Raw genomic sequence first — 20,469 nt, forward strand, 5'->3', positions numbered from 1 at the left:
AGGGAAGGAAGGAAACAGTACTGACTTGGGACACCCAGGCTTTACCCAGGGAAAGTATCTCACAGACCTGCGGGTTTGAGCCTCATCACTGAACTAGGCTCCAAGCGCCAGTGCCAGTGCCAGCACGTGCGCATCCAGCTCTCTTGCACAGACAGAGCTGAGCACCCTAGTGCAGCACAGTCTGGGAGTTCCTGTCAGGAGAGGCCCCCACAGGGAAGGAAGGAAACATTACTGACTTGGGACACCCAGGCTTTACCCGCGGAAAGTCTCTTGCAGACAGGCGGGTAACAGCCGCCATTACTGATCTAGCCCCAAGCTGGAAGCACAGAGAGTTGGGCACCCAGCTCCAGCAGACTAGCTGACAGGCACATGCGCCACCAACCCAGAGCCCTGCTTTGTACCAGACAGAATTGTGTGCCCCAGGACACCAGAGACTTGGAGTCACTGTCTGGAGAAATCCTCACAGGAATTAACCAAAGAGGACGGACTTAGACCACTCACTATATTCTAAGAAAAGGTCCTGCAGACTGGTACAAACCAGGGACCTGCTGTGTACCAGATAGCCTGCTGTTACCAGGAGAGCAGTACTCACCCGCCACAGATTACTGCTTGGGTACTGGGGCACAGAGCCCAAACCTCAGACCTACAAAAGCCCAGGATCCCCAAGATCAATCCCCAGATACTGTTCCATGGGGCAACCAGTTATCCCTAACAAAACTGACTAAACCACAGGACACACAGGTTACAGCAGCAGATCACTAAGAAACTGGGCAGCTGTCTTCAGGACTTCTCCTGGTGAGAGGAGAGCCCTCTTGACTAATAAGAACCACAGTTACCATTCAGGTCTCTATGCCTGAGGTGAGCAGTGGCAGCTCCTGAAAAACAGCAGGCATCCAGTGACTATACCTAAAAAGGTGAGAAGGCTTTCTTCAGGAAAAAAACATCTTCCTGCTAAAGGGATTTTATCCACCACAGGATTCCAGGAAAAACCAGAAACCAACTTCAAAAACCTAAGATAACCCAATGGGTAGAGGCCAGCATAAAAGTTCAACCAACAAAAGCCAGAGCAATATGGCATCTCCAGAACGCAGTTATCCAGGGACAAGTAGCCCTAGACACCCCAGCATAATTGAAATGCAAGAAGAAGACCTAGGATCTATAATCACGAAGAAGATAACAGAGGAAACAAATAAAATTTGTAAAGAAATAGAGGAAGATAAAAACAAACAGTTTATGGCCATCCACAAAGAAATAGAGGAAGTTGCAGCCAAACAGTTAGCGGCCTATAGAGAACAAATGCTTAAATCACTGAATGAAAGAAAAGAAAAAGAGGATTGTTCAAACAAACAGCTGAAAGAATTGATGGAAAAATAAGAAAATACAGTCAGACGAATGAAGGAAATCAACAAAATGGCTCAAGACCTGAAGATAGAATTGGAAAATGTAAAGAAAACACAATTGGAGGAAATTGTAGAAAGAAAGAACTTAGGGAAGAAAACAGGAAGCACAGAGGTTAGCATAACCAATAGACTACAAGAGATGGAAGAAAGAATCTCAGGAAACCCAGAATTGCTAAAACAATCCTCTACAATAAAAGATCTGGAGGTATCTCAATCCCTGATCTTAAGCTGTACTTTAGAGCAACAGTAATAAAAACTGCATGGTACTGGCATAGAAACAGAATGGTGGATCAATGGAACCTGAACAGAGGACCCAGAGATAAACCCACACACTTATGGACACCTGATCTTTGACAAAGATGCCAAAACCATACAATGGAGAAAAGATAGCATCTTCAACAAATGGTGCTGGTCCAACTGGATGTCTACATGTAGAAAAATGAAAATAGATCCATACTTATCACTCTGCACAAAACTGAAGTCCAAGTGGATCAAAGACCTCAACATAAAATCAGACACATTAAAGCGGTTAGAAAAAAAAGTGGGGAATACCCTTGAACTCATTGGCACAGGAGACAACTTCCTGAACAGAACACCAACAGCACAGGCTCTGAGAGCAACAATCAATAAATGGGACCTCAGGAAGCTGAAAATCTTCTGTAAATCAAAGGACACCGTCATCAAAACAAAACAACTGCCTACAGATTGGGAAAAAACCTTCACCAACCCTCTATCTGATAGAGGACTTATATCCAGAATATATATGAAGAACTAAAGAAGCTGAAAAGCAGCAAACCAAGTAATCCAATTAAAAAATGGGGAATAGAGCTAAACAAAGAATTCTCTGTAGAGGAACATGGAATGGCAGAGAAACACTTAAAGAAATGCTCAACTTCATTAGCCAAGAGGGAAATGCAAATCAAAACGACCCTGACATTTCACCTTACACCAATCAGAATGGTCAAGATCAAAAACTCAAGTGACAACACATGCTGGAGAGGTTGTGGAGAAAGGGAAACCCTCCTCCACTGCTGGTGGGAATGTAAACTTGTACAGCCACTCTAGAAAGCAATATGGCGCTTTCTCAGACAACTAGGAATAGTGCTTCCTCAAGACCCAGCCATACTACTCCTAGGCATATATCCAAAAGAGACTCAAGTACACAATAAGGACATTTGCTCAACCATGTTTGTAGCACCTTTATCTGTAATAGCCAGAAGCTGGAAACAGCCCAGATGCCCCTCAACTGAAGAATGGATGCAGAAATTATGGTACATCTACACAATGGTGTATTACTCAGCAATGAAAAATAAGGAAATCATGAAATTTGCAAGTAAATGTTGGGACCTGGAAAGGATCATCCTGAGTGAGTTGTCCCAGAAGCAGAAAGACATACACGGTATATACTCACTCATATAGACATAACATAGGGCAAACCTACTAAAAACTGTACATCTAAAGAAACTAAGCAAGAAAGAGGACCCTGACTAAAACGCTCGATCCTCATCCTCAAAGGCAAAGAGGATGGACATCAGAAGAAGAAGAAAACAGGAAACAACATAGGAACCTGCCACAGAGGGCCCCCGAAAGCATCTGCCCTGCAGAATATCAAAGCAGATGCTGAGACTTATGGCCAACTGTTGGGCAGAGTACATGGAATCTTATCTAAGAAGTGGGAAATAGTAAGAGCTGGAGAGGACAGGAACCACACAAGGAGAGCAACAGACCCAGAAAATTTGAACACAGGGAACTTCCCAGAAACTCATATTCCAATGAAGGACTATTCATGGAGATAACCTAGAACCCCTGCACAGATGTAGCCCATGGCAGTTTAGTGTCCATGTGGGTTACATAGTAATGTGAAGAGGGACTTTCTCTGACATAATCTGATTGGCCTGCTCTTTGGTCACCTCCCTCTGAGGGGGGAGCAGCCTTACCAGGCCACAGAAGATGACAATGCAGCCACTTCTGATGAGAACTGATAGACTAAGATCAGAAAGAAGGAGAGGAGGACCTCCCCTAAAAGTGGACTTGGGGAGGGGCATGCATGAAGAAGGGGGAGAAAGGGTGAGGCTGTGAGTGGAGGAGGGAGGGGCTTGTGGGGGGATAAAAATGAATAAAGTGTAATTAAAAGTAAAAAAATTTAAAAAAGAGGTTGTAGAGGAATGTTAATTTAAAGCATGGCTGTTCTGGCAAGACATCATTTCCAAAGATCTTCTAGGTCTCTGTGATCTAGTTGGAATACATAGACACTTTTAACTCAGGAGACAGAGGCAAGCAGGACAGTTCAAACCCAGCCTGGTACAGAGGAAGTTTCAGGTTAAGAGAAGCTTAGATCCAGGTGTAATGATGCATTCCTTTAATCCCAAACAATGAAGATATAATTAGGTTGAAGAAGGAAGCACCCATGTTTGAAAGTGATGTCCAGTTGAGTGGCAGAAAAGGTAACAAATCACTGAAGATTTGACAGAATTCGACACCCCCATTTTCATGCAAAGAGAGGAAAGGGGGTCATCTTAGGGGAAAATACAAAGTGATAACAGGCAGTTTTACCTGGACAGTAATAGAGAGACTGTTTGTGGAGAGAGAAGTCAGGTGAAGCCTGCAGGAGCCAGAGAGTGAGATGTAACCAGGAAGTTAAAGCAGATTGCTGGAGTTAGTTGGAGGCTAAGCTGAGCAATTCAGAGTCCTAGAGAAAAGCCAGATTGAATAAGTTAGCTGGGAGAGGAGTTTGAGTTAAAACATCAGAGCTGAACCAGCCAGACCAAAGCTCAGTAAGAACAAGAATGGGTGATCATATTAAGCAGTAAGTCTCAGAGGCTGAAGACATCCTAGGTCTAAGTTACAGAGTATGGAGGCTAGATGCTTCCAGGACTAGGCCTAGGCTAGCAGAAGAGGCAGTATGCTTCCCAGACAATTAACTGATCCAGGCAAATAAAACATACTTTACAAGAAGTGAAACACCGAGATCTGCATTATTAGGATGCTAAAATCAAATATTAAAACAAAGCACTTACTAGGGAAGGCATGAAGTAAGGTTACATTTTCTTGGAGAGACAACAAAAGAAGGAGGAGTCTTACTGCAGTGGAAAATCTAAAAGCTTCAGAGGTTCACAATGTAGTTGTTTGAACTCTGAGAAATTCTATTACATCTTAAGAGTGATGCCTCCGTTCTCACCCCACACAAACCTTTCCCCTCCTGTCCCCCTCCCCTCTCCTTTTCCCCCAGAAAAGAAGAGCCCTCTCCCCTACTGACCCAGCCCACTGGTCAGTCTAACAAGACCCTAAGACAGGGGGTAAGAATAGGATGGGACAAAATTCGTGAAGATTGGAGACAAGACAGATCAAATCTCTGAACAAGTATCCGTTTATTGTTCTTTAGGTTACAGCTTATAAAGAGTAAGAATGGACAATTCGGGGGGAGGAACTAGTTTCAAAGAAAATCACAGAGCAGGATATTCTTCAGGAAATTCTAAAAGCAGGAGAAAAGTTCTCAGGTAAGCTGGAGACAAGTTCTCATGTGGATACCTGACAAATCTAAATGGTTGAGCACACATCTAAAGAACAAAGGACACCTGTGGTCCAGGGGTGAAAAATCACCATGTCGTGCTAAGCATGCTATGCTTCATGGATTCTAAGCAGGCTATATTCAAGCACCATTTTATAGCTCCACACACCCTCTCCCATTCCAAAACTCCCCAGCACATCAAGTGACATCAGGACTGTGCATATCTTCATTCCCCAGGCCAGGCAAGGCAGCCCTGCCAGGAGGAAGTGACCCAAAAGCAGACAATGGAGTCCATGTTAGAAACAGCGCCCACTCCACTTGCTGTCACCCCATATGAAGACCAAGTATTCCACCTGCTAAATGTGTGCAGGGGGCCTAGGTCCCCATAGTTGATGCATGCTCCTTTGTTGATGTCTCAGTCTCTGAAAGCCCCCATGGGTTTGGGTTAGTTGTCTCTGTTGGTCTTTTAGTGAGGTTCCTGTCCCCTGCAGGTCCTTCCACCACCCCCCCCCCCCAACACTTCTACAAGAACCCCGAAGCTCTGCCCCTTGCTTGGCTGCAAGTCCCATCTTCTGTCTGGATCCACTGCTGACTTGAGCCTCCCAGAGGACAGTCGACTTGGCTCCTATGTGTGAGCATCACAGAGCATCACTATTAGTGTCAAGGCTGGCTCTCTATCCTTGGGTAGGTCTCAGGTTGGGCCAATTACTGGGTGGACTTTCCCTCAACCTCTGTTTCCTCTTTATCCCTGCACTTCCTGTAGACAGGGTAATTTTTGGATTCCAGGTTTTGTTGGTGGGTTGTTGTTCCCCTCTTTCCACTATTCCTGCCTGGCTAGGAGGTGATCACTTCAATCTCCCTGTCCCCCTCCACCTCTGCTGTCTATTCTAGTTCTCCTCCCTTGTCCCCCCCTTGCTCCTTAGCTTTTTGGGTTTGTGAATTGTAGTATGGTTATTCTCTACTATAGGTGTAATATCTGCTTACAAGTGAGCACATACCACGGGGGTCTGCATTACCTCACTTAGGATGATTTTTTCTAGTTCCATCCATTTGCCTGCAAATTTCATGATTTCATAACGGAGGAATCTTGAATGGCTGAAAAGCCCTGAAAAAAATGCTTACTGTCCTTAGCTATCAGAGAATTGAAAATCAAAACTACTCTAAGATTCCATCTCACACCAGTCAGAATGGCTATGCTCAAACACTCAAGGGACAACTCATGGTGGCAAGCATGTAGAAAAGGGGAACATTCCTCCACTGCTGGTGGGAGTGCAAACTTGTGCAGCTCCTCTGGAAATCAACTTGGCACTTTCTCAGAAAATAGAGAATAGCTCTATCTCAAGGCCCAGCTGTACCACTCCTGGGCATATAACCCAAGAGATGCTCCACCATGCAACAAGTGTGGCAGCCTTTTGGCAAATTGGCGTGCACATCTCAACAAGGGAATTCGGCCTCTTGATCCTAGTTACTGTCTAAGCTTGGAGGCTAAGAGATTGACCCTGGCAATTTCACAGCAGAAGGTTCTGACTGAGAGAACTAGATAGTAAATTCCTTGCTACCATGGTTACTAGACAGCAGACTGTGTAACACTGAGTGAGCTCTCCTATGTTTTGACCAAGTAAAGCTCCTAGGTGAGAAACTGCTTCTACTTTTCTGCCTACTTAAGGGTTAACCTGACATCCATTAAACGGACACCTTGATCAAAGCATAGACTTGATGTCCCTCTTCTTGTCACCTTGTGCCTCTCTCCCCAGTCTTCACTCAGGAGGTATCCAGGTGTCACTGCTGGTCGGTGATAGTTGGTGGCAAGTCTCATAATTCAGACTGGCCTCCTGCACCCCCTCATGGGTGGAGGTGGCACAGGATCACTGCAGGAAGATATTACTGTTCTCTGAGAGAAAATCCAATTAAAAAGAGAACAGGTTCAATTAAAATAATTGGGAAAAGTTAAATATTAAAAATACAATAATAATGATGATAATAATAATTTTATTGTAACACAAAAGGAATATTCACTCCGAGTGGACTTCCTATTGTGCAGCAATTGGCTTTTGAGAATGCTAATTCAGCCTGTAAATCAGCTATCATGCTCTATCAAACTAAATCAAACTTAACTGGTTATATTAAACTTTGTGCTGATATTTGGCCATTCTTTTCTATCATGCTTAAAATTACAGTTGAACCCAGTAAAAAGAGTTTTATTTGTCTGTTTAAATATATGGTCATCTTAAATGGTTAATATATATCTAGGTAATAAATAAAAAGTAATTAAATATATTTTAAATATATAATCAAACCATTATTTAGACTATATATATATATGCATATATGTTTATAAGGTCTGTAAACACATGTGTTTAAAAGGCAACCATATGATATAACTCTGTCATCTTTGCTATATGATATGGGTTAAAATTATTATAAAACCTCTTAGTTAACATAAATTTTGTTTCCTTTTAGACTGAAAAGACAAGTCTCATTTTAAATTGGTGTTAGTTTTAAAAATTGAATTGTGTGCAGTGGTAAATTTTGAAGTTTGGTTTTCCTTTTAAAATTATAAATATGCTTTATGATTTCACTCCTAAAGAGGATGCTTTATTTTAGTATTGCAAAAACTGGTTTTAAAAAATATTTCAGTGTTTAAAAAGCAGGTACCTCGTTTGTTTCTTGTCTTTGGCTCTGTCTTTTGTTTTTGTCTGCCGGCTGTCTTTTTTGGTTTCTGGTTTTGGTTTGCTCTGGGGAAACTTGGAGAGTTTCCAATCTGGTCAAGGGAATTTGGAGGACGCTCCAAATCCCAGGGAAGGTGCCTGTAAAGGCTCTACTCCTTTCAGACTTGGGAGTAGGAGAGAGTGTCGCTGGGACCCTATTATGTGTGATAAGAGGGCTGATGGAGCCTGGTCTTCATCTGAAAGCTGTGGAGAGGGCCATGGGAGCTCTGCTCTTTCTGGAGTCTATGTGTAGGGGGCACCCATGAGGGGGTCCACTCCTTCTGGAATCTGTGAGACTTATGTCAAGTCCTGGTATTTGGGTATTATGGTTACTCCATGGTGGCAATGTTGGATTTCTATGTACCTTATGTATGTGTATGTGTGTATGTTTATTTGTGTATGTATGTTTATCTGTGTATGTATATTTATCTGTAGACTTGGATGAGTGATATTGACATTTTTGGACATGAGCCAGTTTAAATCAACATCTCTGAGTTTGGTCCTGGACCATCAGAGTTAAATTCTATAAAACATTTTAGAATTTATCAGGTATTTTAAAATAGTAACCCTTGGACAGTCTAACAAAAAACTTAAAAGAGTTTCTCAACCCTTGGGGGGGAGGTCAAAAGACCTTGGTATTTATTTTATTAATTTTACAAAGTAAAACCAAGCCATGTTGTTTGAGCCAATTGAGAAACCTGCAGTTATTACAATGTATCATTACAGGAAAAAACTATAAAATATGTTGTTCTTCATTTAAAAAGGCTGGAGATTCTTCAATGCAAAGCGTTTGCTTATGCTCTTTTAAAGGAAAAAAGGACTACAGCTCCATATTAGCCCAGGGTTATACAGAGTTATATTCAGATCGTTGTTAACCATTATAGGTCATATAGTTCCCTTTAACTCACAGTGGAACACACCCATTTTTGTAATTAAAAAAAAATTCTGACAAATTGAGATTATTACAAAATCTAAGAAAGGTAAATGAGACAATGATAATTATAAAAACATTACAACCAGGACTCCCATCACCTAGTGGGATTCCTCAAAACACAAGATTATTTTAGATTTAGAAGACTGTTTTTTTTTTCCATTTCTTTGCATCCTGAGGATTGCCATAGATTTGCTTTTAGTCTCACTTCTATTAATTTCAGAGAACCTATGAAATGTTATTATTGGAGGGTGCTGCCACAGGGCATGGCAAATAGTCCTACTTTATGTCAACAATTTGTTGCTAATGCTATTAGTCCAGTACGAAAATAAAATGGCCTTCTATTTATATCATTCATTATATGGATGATATTTTATTAGCCTCTCCTATAGCTCAAGTTGTTATGGCTTGCTATACAGATCTATTTAAGGCTTTGTCCCAAGCAGGATTAAAAGTTGCTCCAGAGAAAGTACAAACTACAGATCCTTATAGTTATTTAGGTTTTAATTTATTTCCTCTGGCTATTAAAGATTGGAAAATACAAATTAGAAAGATCATTTAAGGACTCTTAATGATTTTCAAAAATTATTGGGAGATATAAATTGGCTCAGGCCATATATAAAATTAAATACTGGACAACTTATGCCATTGTATCCTCTTTAAGAATTTAAAGGAGATACAACTCCTACACCCCAACCCCCCAAAAAAAATTGACTCCAGAGGCTTGAGATGCATTATTGTCAGTGAAAAAGGCTTTTCAAAATCATTTTGTAACATACCGGGATCAAGTACTCCTCAACCTATTACTTGTATTTCAAACACAGTCAACTCCTACTGGATTGTTATGGCAATCTAATCTTCTATTGTGGATTCACTTATCAGCTAGTCCCAATAAAGTAATTTTGCCTTATTATGAGGCTACTGCTCAAGTCATTGTGTCGGGATACACCCAAGAAAGTGCTTACTTTAAAATTGAGCCTTCCAAGATTATGATACCATACAGTAAAGCTTAAATTAATTGGATTTATGCTAATTCAGATAAATGCTTGCTCTCTTCCACTGCTTCTGTTGTCTATCATGTTTGCCATTCTGAATGAGATTTAAGCATCCTCCCTAGGGTCCTCCTTACTATTTAGTTTCTTTAGGTCTGTAGATTTTAGTATAGCTATCCTACATTATACAACTAATATCTGCTTGATATACACTCACTTATAAGTGAGTGTATATCATGCCTGTCTTTCTGTTTCTGGGTTACCTCACTCAGGACAATCTTTTCTAGTTCCATCCATTTGCCTGCACATTTCATAATTTTATTGTCTTTAATAGCTGAATAGTATTCCATTGTATAAATGTGCCACAATTTCTGTATGCATTCCTCTGCTGAAGGACGTCTAGGTTGTTTCCTGATTCTGCCCATTACAAATAAGTTTGCAGTGAACTTGGATTACATCTTAACACACTCATTATGGTCCTTTGTGCTTTCTAAATACTAAACACAGCACAATGTGGAAAACTGCCATGACATATTAGTAATCATAAATGTTCTTTTCCTGCCATTCCTCCTGTGCTCCCTTGATCTCATACTTGCCGAGACATTAACTTATCATTGATTTGGTTTACTATCAGATTGCAAATCCAGTTTTAAAAATCCTAGTGAAGCTTATTTACAAATATAGAAAAGAAGAAATGATCCACATAGGCAGACACTCAAGGGATACCACAGCTGGACAGATTGCAAAAACCTACAAACACATCATGGAGATCTCACCCCAACACCTAGATCTGAGCTCCTGCATCATTGGCTCCAGAAACATTGTGGAAGAGGGTCTGGAAGATATGTAGAGCCAGAATGCCAGGAAGTCTGCTGTGAAAGTGTCACTTCTAAAAATGGCTGCATAAACAATACCAGAACAGTGGACATATTGATGTGGTAGTGGAAATTTTTGAACAAGTCCCACCCTTAGACGAAGATTTAGCCTTTATCAGGGATGAGCTCCCTACCTGATCACCTAGTACAAAGTGATGACTATTTGTGCTTGTCAGTTTGACTACATCTGGAATTAACTAAAACCCAAGAGGCTGGACCCTCTCTCTCTCTCTCTCTCTCTCTCTCTCTCTCTCTCTCTCTCATTTATTTTGTTTTCTTTTTTTCAGATAGGGTGTTTCTATGTAGATTTGCTTTTCCTGGACTCACTTTGGACACCAGAGTGGCCTTGAACTCACAAAGATCCACCTGCCTCTGCTTTCCTGAGTGCTAGGATTATAAGCATATACTACCACACCAGCCCAGCTGGAATTTTTCTTTTGAGGGATTTTTCTTGATTGAATTATTTGAAGTAGAAAGACCCACCCAAACTCAGATCTTTCCAGGAGTGAGGATCCACCTAAAACCCCAGCCAAACCTTCTATGGCTGATGATTTAAAGGATCTGTAAGAAGGGAAGAGAAGGGAAAAGTGATGCAATTTTATTTCAGCTAAAAATACTTGTCACTGACCAGCAGTGACACCTGAATACCACCTGAGAGAGGGCTGGGAGAGAGAGAGACAGGGCGACACAGAGAAGGACACCAAGTCTACATGCTGATCCAGGTGTCTATTTAATGGACATCAGGTTAACACTTAAGTAGGCAAAAAAATACAAGCAGTTTCTCACGTAGGAGCTTTACTTGGTCAAAACATAGGAGAGCTCACTCAAGGTTATACAGAGCCTGCTGTCTGCTTACTATGGTTGCACAGAGTTTCTCAGGGTCAGAGCAGTCCACTGTAGGACCACCAAGGTCAGTTTATGAGAAACTGGACTTTGAAAAATAGTCAAAGCCAAGAGGCCGAATTCTACTGCTCAGATGCCATTAACTCCAAATTTGCCATTAACTACAAAAAGTCTGCCATAATTCCTCCCTTTTGAATTAAAACAAAGGGACCGTGCCTGTCTTAGGTGGGGGTGATTCCCGATAAAAATCTTACCCCTCATAGGAGAGTCCCGCTTATAGGGGCATTTCTATTTTTTTTAACAATAATAATTAAAAAATATATTCCATTTTAAATTTGATAATATCATACTTTCTCACATAGAAGTAACTTCAAAATATACTTGAGTAAGTGGCTGGATTATCATATTTTTACCTAAGGTTTTTTATAACAACTATGATATATACAATTATTCAAACAAATTTTCAATTATTTTTCTGCTGAATGATACAGAATGACAAAGTTCAATGGAAAAATACATGAAATAATATATTCATGATTGCAAAAGAGGCAAATAATAAATGATCAGAGTAGCTGCATAAAGGACACCGTCATCAAAACAAAGCGACCACCTACAGATTGGGAAAGAATCTTCACCAACCCTTTATCTGACAGAGGACTCATATCCAGTATATATAAAGAACTAAAGAAGCTGAAAAGCAGCAAACCAAGTAATCCACTTAAAAAATGGGGAACAGAGCTAAACAGAGAATTCTCTGTAGAGGAATACCGAATGGCAGAGAAGCACTTAAAGAAATGCTCAACCTCACTAGCCATTAGGAAAATGCAAATCAAAACAACCCTGAGATTTCACCTTACACCCATGAGAATGGCCAAGATCAAAAACTCAAGTGACAACACAAGTGGGAACCCTTCTCCACTGCTGGTGGGAATGTAAACTTATAGGGGCATTTCTGTGTCTTAGGTTGATAAATATCTGATCACCCAGAACCCGTCATTGACTAACTGGCCAATCACACAGGAAAGGAGAGGTTAAAGCTGACATTTGAGCTGGGCAAGCCAATCCCCTACCTGGGGTGAGCGAATCACAGCATGTTACTGTTTCAATGGCATTAAATCTAACTTGGCGCTGTTGAGCTAAGTAGACACATCTGGCAATGACAAAGATGAATAGTACCAGACCAGCCAAACAAAGGTGTGCTAACATGTATAGGGAGAACAAGAGTTGATTGGGTACTAAGGCCTAAAAATGTAATTTAGCCTTCACTGGATGAATCAGCTGCAGCAGGATCAGCAATATTGTCACTTGGAGAATGATCTTGTTCCTTGAAGTAATCCACTTGTTGCGCCAGTCTCTCTGGCAGCCATCAAACAGCATATTTAACCTGCAAACAAACCACAAACATATCCTCGTCCCCAACTTAAAATGGGGTCGGGTCCATGACATGTATTATTCAAGGGGTCCCTCCATTTAGCCATGGAGGTTTTAGGGTGCCAAAAATGTTTAGCTGCAGATTTGCCATGTTTGTCCAAAGTTAAAAAATTTAAATTGAGCTCTGGATGAACAAGGAGGACATAATTCCCCCTTTTTTGTCTTTTGTAAATATATCTTAATGGTGGCATGGGCATGTTTAGCCATGCCTTGGCCCATAGGATTATAAGGAATACCTGTTATATGCTTAATATTTAATTTTTTTTTTTGCTTTATCAAGAATTTAATATCTCACAGAGACATAGCATACTTCAGATACATAATATTTTTAATGGATTAGAACCTCTTTAAATACATTCTTTTTTTTTTCAATGCAGTTTATTCAGGAATCTTGAACAATCATCGGACCCTGGGGAAAGCCAGCCCACAGCTTAAATAGCCTCTGGGTAGCCAACCCCAGCATGCCAGGTGGGCAATGCAGATAGGTCCACATACATGGAAGCAAGCCAGATCCTCAGCCTTAGCCAAATGTGGAGTTGTTTGTGACAGAGAGCACTCACCATCGGGAAGGTGGAAGGCGGAAACCAGCTCCATCTTTAAGGCGCGGCATTACGCAGCTCTCTACAGTTCCCCCTTTTTGTTTTAGATGCATCAGGCAAGAGTAGAGGTCTGATCTCTGGTATTAGAAATAAATTGGGACTTTGTACCGATGTTCATTTAGGTGTCATCCACCCAAAGAGCATCAGACCCGTCCGATACCTTTTTCTCAGAGGTGGGACCTGGGGCATCAACCCGCATGCACTCAGACATGCTCTTCTCTGGGTCGAAAGCAGCTGACCCTGAGTGCAGTGCTTAGCCTTGCATCCTGAGTGTAACATTTTAGCTTTTTATGGTATCCAACCATGCTTGGGGAGACTGTCCTGCTTCAATGGCTGTAAAGGCCTGAATGATCATGGCTGCATTACACTGTTGTGAGACTCTAATCTTGCATATACACCACAGGCAAACCAAGGAGACCAACACCAGAAGGCCTGCTAACGCTCCCATGCCTGCCCATTCCTTCAGATGATTCATGGCTGCAGCAATCCATGGTGATAATCCTGTGGCTAGTTCTGCGTCCACTCTGGTAGAATTTACTGTGATAATGGCCACTCTCAGCTGCTCCATTGTAGTATCGAATTCTCCAGTGCAATTACCTAAAATATAGCAGCAGGATGTCTGCATGTTTAGCCATGCCTTGGCCCATAGGATTATAAGGAATACCTGTTATATGCTTAATATTTAATTTTTTACAAAAGAATTGAAAGGGCATGTTGGTATAAGCTGTTCCATTATTAGTCTTAATTTGGTGTGGCATGCCAAGAACAGCAAATGTAGCCAAACAATGATCTATAATATGGCATGCTGCTTCTCTAGAATGCAAGGTAGCAAAAATAAATCTTGTACAGGCATTAATTGTTACATGAATAATTTTTAATTTTTTAAATTTTACAAAATGATCACATCCATTTGCTATAGCTGACCTGGGGTCAGTGATCAGGGGTTAACCCCAAGATGAGGTACTGGACAGAAAACATCACAATTGTTATAATTTTTAAACAATTTTTTGGCTTGTTTTTTGGTAAGGCCATAAGTTAAACGTAAGGAGTGACTGTTAAGATGATGTAATTTATGAGCCAATTGAGCTTTTTGTATAGGTGTTTCTTGAGCCAAGGTTATTAAGGCTTTATCCATAGTCTGGTTACCTAAAGCAAGAGGTCCAGGGAGGCCAGAATGAGCTCTAACATGAATAATAGCAAAAGAATTATGACGAGCCTGGATAAGTCTTTGAATCTAAGTAAACATTTGACTAGCCCGAGTGGTAGGAAGAATCTGGCCTGCTGTTTTAAGCTTAGGATTAGCTTGAGCAATATAAGCACTATCGGTAAACAAATTAAAAGGCTCAGAAAAATGTTGTAAAACTGTGTGGATAGCCGTAAATTCTGCAAGTTGAGCAGATAACCCTGGAACTTGAAAAATAACTTTTTTTTCCATTAACAGTATAGCCAGCTTTTTCTTTAGCATTACCATCAGAAAAAATAGAACAAGCATTTTAAAGGTTTATTTTTAACTATGATAGGAAAAACAACACTATGTAAGGTAAAAAATTGAATAATCTTATTGGAAGGTTAATGATTATCTAGTTGTAGCCAAAGAAAGTAACCATTTATCTGAATTGGCATAAAGCCAATTAGTCTGAGCTTTACTATATGGTATAATAATCTTGGATGGCTCAATTCTAAAGTAAGCCCTTGCCTGGGTGCATCCCAACACAGTGATGTGGGCAATAGCCTCATAATAAAGCAAAATAGCTTGATTGGGGATAGCTGACAAGTGGATCCACAATAGAGGATTAGATTGCCATAACAATCCAGTGGGAGCTGACTGTTTGAAATACAAGTAATGAGGGAGGACTATCTGGATCCCAATGTGTTACAAATTGATTTTTTAAAGCCTTTATTATTAATAATAATGTATCTTGAGCTTCTGGAGTCAATTTGTTTTGGGAGGAGGTAGGAGCGAAATACCCTTTAAGAACATTAAACAATCGCATAAGTTGTCATAGAGAACTGTATGGAATTTCCTATACTCTGTTTTGATCATTTCTTTCTGAAGAGTCACATAGTCCTGAACGAAAAGGGACATTCTAGATCACATTTACAGAGTATTTTATCCTCTCCACTGACTCCTTCTATGTTGAAAGTTGACTAGAGGATACTGTTAGTGTGCTGCACACACTGATTTACTGTCCCCATTTTTCAGAAATAAAAATTCTTTGACTTCATCAATTTTTTATTTATTAATAGCAGAAGCAAAAATAAAAGTTCATCCTTTTCTCTATTCATATTTTTCTACTAAAAGATATCCTGAGCTACCTGAAGAAAAATTTTTGATTGATAATTAGTATGTTAATATAAATATGAAAGTCAGCATACAGTAATTAGAATTCATACTACCGTCACTGTTGTGAACTATCAGCCAATTACTAATCAGCCTCAAATTTTCTGCCACACAACCAGGCCATTTGTTCTCTATAAAAAGTTGTATTTTTGCCAGCAGAAAAGGATTTCCTAGCGTCATATCCCATGCCTCATTCTAAAACTGTGAACAACAGGGTTGCAATATATCTGCCTGTGACTGATTAAGCATCAGTCCCAGACCCACCATCCACTGAGTGGTTGTTCTTTTTTCTGCTTCTAGATTCTCCTGATGTTCTTTCAACTCTTCCCATAGAATTACCATTTGCTTCAGAAGTTTCTCCTGTAAAAAACAATAAATATAAATACTGATGATGTACTGACTTTTGGGCAAAAAATACAATTAGTTTAGGGAGAGTATAGCTTACAATGTCCTTCTGTTCTTAATTTGGTAGCTACAAATTTTATATTTCAGATCATATAAATAAACAACACAATATGACCCTTTACTCAAGTAACTGAGTAATAGGCTTGACTAATATCTGGGTGATTTGGATTCTATTGGGATTCCCAGATGCTTCTCTCTAGCTAATTCTAATGTACTTTTGCTAATTCAATTTCCAGCCATGGATACTTTTTAAGATGTGAGTTTACTATTTTCCTTTTCAGTGATATGAACATAATAATCATAAGACTAAAAATGATTTTACACTTATCATGTTTCCCAAGGGAAGTTTACATTTTATAGTCAACATTTCTCCTTTAGCTCTTCAAAAATTGCCACCAATCAGAATACAATGGATCTGATATCATCAGGACAGGCATCTTCCTGTGCTCTACTAAGCTTCCTCTCTCCAGCTGTCATATTCTCTCAGAAACATCACTTACAATTTTACCTTCAGCAGCTGTTTCAGTGGGACAGTGTCTGTGACCCTTGTGCTCCTAGAAGTCATAACACATTGACAGAGGAGGACCCTGTTATCCTCACAGAAGATGCTCTTTGTCTCCTTGTGGGTCACACAATTGTGCTTGTCAGAGCTTATGTATTTCATGAGGCTGTCTTGTTTGGCAGTGGACAATCAGTTTCTTCAGAACAATGTTGGTTCTGAAGTCCTTCTCCTGGGATGGATGCCTACATTTGGGGCAGTGGACAGGAACTTGCAGGTCTTCCCAGGAAAGGCAGAGGCAGGCCTGACAGAAGCAGTGGCCACAGCTTATGGTGACTGGGCCTGTTAGGCAGCCCAGCAGATGAAGCAAGTGAGCTCTTTCTGTATTTCCCTTCAAGACTAACCTCTGACTTCTTTAATTTGATGTTTTTTTCTGGTACTTCTTTCTTCCATAGTTTCAAATGCCTCATACACTCCAGTTTCTTGGGGATTTTGTTCTCAGACATTTTTCATGTGTTTGTTTTTGGTTTAGTACATTCTAATAGGCAAATTTCAAGTGCTGGTTCTTTTATATTTCTACATCAATAAAAATGTAAGAATAAAGTCCTTACTTCATGGAATTAATATTTTGATAAAAGACAAATAAGTTTATTTACACTAAGGAGTCACAACCACCTATATTTAATGTTGAACCAGAGTATAAATGGCAGATGGTATTTAAAGTTACAGATTATTTTACTTAGGTTGTTGGTGAGAACAGATAGAAACAGATCTAGAACTGAGGCTTGTGAGCCATTATATAAAAAAGGAGGATGCAAAATAGGAAGGGTTATTCCTAATTGAGAAAGAATCAAGAATTTCTTGCTCCCAAGGAAAAGTGAAACAAGTTTTCCTGTTGAATAACTAAAGCTTTTTGTCTGTTTGTTTGGTTTTTTGAATGGGGACTATAGTTTGAATGTAACACTTCCTTCTTTAATTTTTTTCCTCAAATTCTAAAGCAACAAAACTAATGAGAAATGGCAGAAGACTCCACTTTTTATGAAACTAAGAGAAGACTCCGTAAACATGATAACATCCCTGAGAAGCCATGGATTATCAGACACTGGTATATGTATCACCATTTCAGAGGCTAATGTCAGGCTCATGATTTCACAATTAGCCTGGTATTTCAGGATGATGTGCAACATACATATTTCTCTAGAGGGGTAGATGGGAGGTTTTTTTTTTTTTTCATATACTTATTCTGGTTCAGAGAAGAACAGGATTTATTGTTTAGTTAAGACTTCAGTTACTGGAATCTGTTTTGTGTGGAAGTGGAAAGGAAGAAATTCATGTTTGAAAAACTTAGTCTGTCATTCAGTTAGTAAACAAAGATGTTAACTTATCGCCATAAGAGAAGGTTCAGGTTAAGAAGGAACCAACTGGAGTTGGCTCATAATCTGCCAAGAGGATATTGTGGAAATTGTTGCCCCTTTTAGACCAGAATGAAGAGAACAATGAAGGTCATCAATATTATTCATTAAAATGTATATGTGAATAGAAACTTGTAGAAAATGTCACCATTCTCTGAGTGGAAAACCATGCCTACCAATTGATAGATATTTTCTATTTTAACAAAATATTTCTTCACAAAAATAAAATGAATCAAGGAAAAACACTTTAACATTAGGAAAATGTGTTAGTGTATTTTAGTATGTGAAATCAAAAAAATAAATTAAATAAACTCAAGTTTATAAACTGAAACTTAATATTATTTTAATAACAATATGTGCTCGCAGGATAGAAAGTTTTCTTTATATAAACATGAGAATTCATTAGAAAATCTTTTGAACAAGATTTTTATTGATCTCAGACTCAAGGTTAAGACAAGAAATAAGGAATTTTTTTTTGCTCTTTCAGGCTTCTTCAATGTGGATGGCAAAGTTGAGACCAACCAGAAGACTCAAGAAAGACTTTTGTGGCAAGTTAGTGCCAATAGTCATAATAGGGCAAGTGAAGAAACAGGTGGATTAGAAAACACACTGTATTTATGCTCCATGAACATTTCAAAATTTGTTGTAAATCACAGAAACTGTTCAAAAGTGAAGTCTGAGGAGTTGAATGGATATCAAAATGCATGTCTTACTTCGGAGCCTCATGAAACACGTACTGTCATGTAGTAGGGAAATCCCTCAGATGTCCTGAGCAGTTAGGTAAACATTCCAAGATTCAAACTGGATGGCAGAATTTTCAGTGTAGTGGAGAAGGGAAAGATGCAAAGGAGGCAAAACTATTAAAAAAATTCTCCATCTAAGAGACTTCAAATGGGACTGACTTCTTGTAAGCATAATGAATATGAACAAGTTTCTGTTAAATCAAATGTCACGACTAAGGGAGGGAACACAACTTTCAGTAAAAAGTGTAACCCCATTAAACACCAAGCAACATTCTCAGGGAGCAAATCTTGTACATGCCTTGAAAGAAGGAAAGCACTTACTAGCCAATTAGACCTTAGAGTTAATCAGAGGACACATAACTGGAAAAAAGCTCATGTGTGCATTCAATGTGAGAAACACTTTAGCACAAAATCTTCCCTTACTATTCATCAGAGAATTCACACAGGAGAAAAGCCGAAAAGACCTATAGATGCAGTGAATGTGATAAAACCTTCAGGCAAAAGTCAGCCCCCATTGTACATGAGAGGACTCATACTGGGGAGAAACCCTTTGAATGTTGTGAGTGTGGTAAAGCCTTCCAACATAAATGGTACCTCCAAATGCACCAGAGAACTCACACTGGTGAGAAACCGTATGAATGTTAAGACTGTGGAAGAGCCTTTCTGAAGAAGTCATACCTCAAAATGCATCAGAGAACTCACAAGAGTGATAAACCATATGAACATGGAAAAACTTTCCATAACAAGTCATACTTCAACTTGCATCATAGAATGCACACTGGTGAGAAGCCCTATGCATGCAATGAGTGTGGAAAAGCCTTTTACCAAAAGTCAGACCTCAGGAGGCATCAGAGGATCCACAACAGTGAGAGATTACACGAATGTAAAGAGTGTGGAAAAGCCTTTCAAAATAAGTCATACCTCAAAACTCATCAATGAATGTAAAGAGTGTGGAAAAGCATTTCAAAACAAGTAGTATCTCAACAAGCAACAGATAATTCATACAGGCGAGAAGCCCTATGAATGCAATAAATGTGGAAAAACTTTTCAGTGGAAGTTAGTCCTCAGTAAGCATCATAGAATTCACAGAGGTGAAAAGCCCTACAAATGCATTCAGTGTGGGAAAATGTTTGGCTATAAATCATCCTTTTTTGTACATGAGTTGATTCATTCTGAGAAGAAACCCTATGAGTGTAATGTATGTAGAAAACCTTTTTCACAGAAATCAAACCTAAGTAGGCATCAAAATACTCACAGGCATGGGGAGCTATGATGATAATGGGTACAGAAAGACATTTGCCTGACATTTAGGCCTCAGAATGCACCGTGTACTCAAAGAATCCACTTAACTGTGAGTAGTATAGGTGTTCTTTCTATAAAACAAATCTCAGTTTACAGGAGAGAACACACCCGGGGTTGAGAAAGTTTAGGAATTATTTAATGAATATGAAGGAAGTTTCACCAGAACTTGCACTTAAGAAGTTGTAAGGAAACTCACACAGGAGAGAATTTTTATAAATGTAATACATGTGGAAAAAATGTTTTACTACAGTTCAAAACTTAGTGTGCATCTAAGTATTTATGTAGGAGAAACCTGAATCTCAAGTATATAAGGGTTGTAACCATGTGTTTTCTTTGATATATCTGAGATAACTCACATTGAAGAGAATATCAATGCCATGAATGTGGAAAATACTTCTATAAAATAATTTAGAAAAAGTTATGAATATAATTAATGTTGGAGATCATTTTGACATCATTCATGCCTTAATATTAATGAGA

The 20,469-nt window shown here is 39.4% G+C and overlaps 1 pseudogene; it reads left to right on the forward strand.

The window, feature by feature from the left end:
- The first annotated feature begins 17,597 nt into the window (after window positions 1-17,597).
- On the forward strand, window positions 17,598-19,960 carry LOC110540470 (zinc finger protein 73-like; annotated as a pseudogene).
- Window positions 19,961-20,469: the final 509 nt, after the last annotated feature.

The sequence above is a fragment of the Meriones unguiculatus genome, chromosome 6, assembly GCF_030254825.1.
Source record: "Meriones unguiculatus strain TT.TT164.6M chromosome 6, Bangor_MerUng_6.1, whole genome shotgun sequence".
Classification (NCBI taxonomy): domain Eukaryota; kingdom Metazoa; phylum Chordata; class Mammalia; order Rodentia; family Muridae; genus Meriones; species Meriones unguiculatus.